We start from the raw sequence: 4,547 nt of genomic DNA on the forward strand, positions 1-4,547 counted from the left end.
CAACGACGTCCTTGAACCACCTTCAGGAGGTCTTCTAGGTCGTCTCCGCAAAAAGCTGTTCCTTGAACCCCGAAACGCGTTCCGAGAATACGAATCGCATCTATAAGCGTAGCCGATAATCGGAACAACCGACCCCGCGGAAGATCGTTGCGAGGCAGATACCCCGACTCCTCATAAGGAATGGAGGGCCACATCCCGTAATGAGCTGCCTGTAGAAAGGCGCACGCTGCGTTCAAAACGAACTCGGAACGTCCGATAGCGCAGACGATACGATACCAAGGGTGTTTCGCGTTGAGGGCGATGGAGCCGTGGTAAGCAAAGACTCCCGGAGTGGTAACTGGCAACCAGCGAGGGACCTCAATGTCCGACCACCAATGAGCTGTCTAGGGTACAGTGCATACCGTCTCCTTTTGGGGACCTTCCAAAACTCTACGGAGTGAAACTGTCCGAGGAAACGGTCATTCCGGTGCCGAATACGGTTTTCCACGAGGACGTCTTGGACGAAGCGCTGAGTCGTCCACCAAGCTGACATGAAGGGCGACTCCAGGGCAACTAACTCTTCAGAGATACTCGTATTGGGAACCGAAACGGAAGAACGGAGAATATCGTGAACACGTTTGACGTAGGGCAGTTCTTGCACCACACGACAAAACTCCAAGTCACTGGAAACCTCGGAAGGGACGCGGAGAACGAGTGGGCAATGCCGACTACCGGCCGCCCAGGACGCCGCCGCATCTGGACCAATGAACCGGGTCGCATCGAAGCGTTTCTCAGCCAACTTTTGATAGTCCTCAATAGAGATGCTGTCGACCGTCTCCGCCATGAAGGCCGGCGGTCGCGGTACATCAACCATCGGGGCTGGAGTTCCATCCGTTGATGAGGCAACCGCCGGAGATTCCGGTTCCTTGGAGAGGCGAAAGGCGATACCGAGTTCGGGAGACGACGAAACGTCGGCGGACGGGCGACGGGGTTGAAAGACCGATGACGGTTTCGACTCATCCGACGCCATAGGGAAGGGAAGCTGCTGAGCACAAACTGTGGAATGCCGACACCTTACCAGGGGGACGAACGTTGATGCAAACTCACTTCGAGAGACGGGTTTGTACCGACGCAGCACAAGAGGGCTTCGAGCAGCCCCAACCGTACCAAATCGGGAACCGAGACCTCGTTCAAAAATACCAGCAATGCAGTGTGGGGAACCTTTGGAAGGACAGGTGTGCAACGTGTGGATTAATGGCCCTCTTAGGGCAGCCCTGGAATCCGGCAATCTGATTGGACCACCTGGCAGCTTATGATTGGGTTACTCGGGGGAAGATATCCATTTACGAAGTATGGTTGGACCAAATGGCAGAATCTTATTGGTTCTCGTGGCTGTAAATGCCTGCTCACCCGCGGAAAGCAGTACAGAGGGATAGTGGCGTACAGTACGCCTGCTCACGGCCGTGGACACGCGTGGCACATGCATACTCAATAATTATGCAGCACGAGGACGCACTGCAGTTTTAGAAGAGGGATCTGTTGTATAGTGGGTTTTGTACACTTGGCACTCTAGGAGTAACTCTTTGGCGAGCTGTGATTGGCAGTCGTTGGACTGGTTCCTGTTAACCAATTTAGCTGACAGGGCAGCTGGTCCCTGTAATAGTAATTAATATTAGATGATTAGTGTAAGTAATGTAAGGGGGCCTTGTAAAGTAGTAGAAGAGTGGGGGGGCTAGGTTTTTGATACCCATAAGAGGTATCTCCTACTCGGAGCCTCCAACTCGTAAAGGCAAGCACCTTCGGCCCTAACTTTAGGCTTCCAACTCGCCGACTCCGCCGCAGCCCCTATCATCCCTGCCCGGATAACCGTCCAGCCAGTGCGCCTACACATTACTAGTGTTTCCGTTTTCGGTTTGATTGAACACCCGTTTTCGGGTTCTTATCCCGCTCTACCACTGCTACCAGGACCCTGCTCTACGGTTACGTTCAGACGTGAACTTGCTGTACGACACTGTGTACCAGCTACTGTACACAATTACTTAATTTTTGCCATTAACTACTACTTACTACAGTAGTTAGCCACCGTACGGATTATACCCGTGTTCCCGTGGCCATGATCCCGGCCGACGGTTCTACCACGTGTCACCCGTGGTCACGCCCGCTGCTACCGGCTGTCCCATGGTGGACCCTTGGGGTACTACTGTGCACAGCGGCGGGCGCGTGTACGCCCGCCTGCTAGAGTAACACCCCCTTCCTGCGCGGTTATCATCTCCCCGGGGGGTCGTGGTACGGAATTGTACTAAACTTATTCCCGCTACACAAAGATGGCAGCTCTTACGAGTGAAGAAGCTGCAACGGCGCTCGTGTCATTGTTTTCCGTTGCTATCGAGCGCCGCAAGGAGCTCGAACAGTACAGCGAAGGCTGCCAAGCTGATTATTATGAAGACACTTGCAGCGATTCCCCAGTTTTCGATGCATTCTACGATCAAGACGGTGCCCGTTCCACCTTCGAGATGACCAATTTGAGCCGCAAGAATTTATGGCCATATGAGCAGACTTTGAGGAATTCATAAAGTCCAACTTTAATGTTGGACGGGGCTGCAAGAGTGCACAAAATACCAAAGACGTACTCTTCATGTCGCTGGTCTTCCTTAAGCACGGTGGAAACTGGGACTTCGTTGCCCGAATTTTTTAGACTTTCTGCATCGTCCTTCGAGAGGCTCATTATGAAGTTTCTGTATTTGATTTCTGAGGCGGTCTATGAGAATTGTGTAGACTATCAAGCACGAAAGTGGACATTGGACCTGCTGAAATCGAAAAGCCGTTGTTTTCCAATTATCCTATGGCATGTTTTGCCACCGACGTGACTTTTCAACCAAGCTTTAGGCCTTCTGGGAGCATTTAAGAGTGCAAAAAGACTTTTCCAGAAAGCACAAATTATGTGGCTACAAAGTTGAGGTGTCGGTGGTGCCATGTGGTTCTGCGCTGGGGGCTAGTCTGCATGAACCGGGGGCTGTCTTCGATCTGGTGCTATTCCAGCAGATGCAATCGTTCCATCGCAAGCAGCTGAGGAAGACCTCCGCAGAATTGGACATGTTGGATGAAGGTCCACTGACCGAGCGCTATCCTAACCATTTGGCTGTGCTGACAGACAAACGGTACCAGGGAGGAAAAGAGTTTTGTCGCGTTATTCACCCCACGCGCCAACCGAATCGAGGTCTTCTGACGCCTGTCGCGGCCGCAGAAAACCACCACATATCTAGCGACCGAATAACTGTTGAGATCTTTTTTGGTCGCCTCTGTGGGCCTTGGAACGTATTGTCCAGCAAATGGAAGTATGATGAGAAAACCTACGATGCAGTCTTTAAACTGTACCTCGGCCTCACCAACTTCCACATTAGCCGCAAGCCACTGCCGGCTGCAGATGCAATCTTGTACCAGCAATTAGCTAATCGCTGGTACAAGATAGGAACCTCACAGATCGAACGTTGAATACGTATACAGAAGAATTACAGAGAAAAGCGGCAGTCCGCTGCCCGTAGAGGATTTAAGGCCGGTGTTGTTGCGAGCCAGCTCGGTCGGCAGCCCGGCGAAGACTGATGATTTGGGCAGTTTCGGTTTGTTTGCGCAATTACATGGTCTTCGCGGTCATCACTGCCTTTCTTGCATACGTACAATTAAATGTGTATTTCTTTGTAAAATTTGGTATGACGTTTGCAATGCGCAAAAACCGCTCCTTTGTCAACTTACCACGGCCTTTACAAGAGAACTGAGGTATTGTAGTGAAGACCTACTAGGTGCTACTGGTTGAAGAGTTATATGGAGCATTGTGCTCATATTTTGGCGCCTTGAAGGTACTGCAATATGGAATTTCGCGTGTTTATGACAGTTTGGCGCGGTTGCACGGGTCTAGCTTGAGAAGTGCATTTTTGGAGGCCATTTGGGCTTCACATGCGTTTCCACCTCTTTGCCGTGCGTGGTACCGTTACCACGCAAGGCAAAGAGGTGGAACGGTACCCAAGGGTACTGTACAACACGCGATGCTTCAAAAGGGGCTTGGGAGGTGTTGTTTATGTGTGCTCCGATGGGTGCATTTATTGAAGTTTCGCGTCCTGTACTGTAGACAGGCTACAGGCTCTGAAAGATTGTCGTGAATCGAGGCGGTGACGGAAGCTCGGGCAAGATTGGTGAACATCCAGTGTTGACGTTTGTGCGCACGAGGTCGTGTCCAGTGCAGCACGGCACAGAACAGGAGCGGCTCCCCAAAGCGGAAACGCGTGGTCAACATCAGGTGTTGACGTTTGTGCGCACGAGAATGCGTCCAGTGCAGCACGGTACGGTACAGAACAGGATCGGCTCCGCAAACCGGTGACGCCATAGCATCGGCTGCGTGCGCGGGGGGTTGGCGCATGCAGCTGCAGCGAACGGCTGTGGCCGATGTGCATCTTTCTGTAAGGGGCTGCGGGTGATGGGGGACGGGTGATGGCGGCTGGCGGCGGGGCAGTTGGGGAGGGGGGAGGGGGTCAGTCTCTCTGCGATACTGGTTGCCAACGAGCTGAAAGGTATAC

The sequence above is a fragment of the Chondrus crispus genome, genomic scaffold (assembly GCF_000350225.1).
Source record: "Chondrus crispus Stackhouse genomic scaffold, scaffold_113, whole genome shotgun sequence".
Lineage (NCBI taxonomy): Eukaryota > Rhodophyta > Florideophyceae > Gigartinales > Gigartinaceae > Chondrus > Chondrus crispus.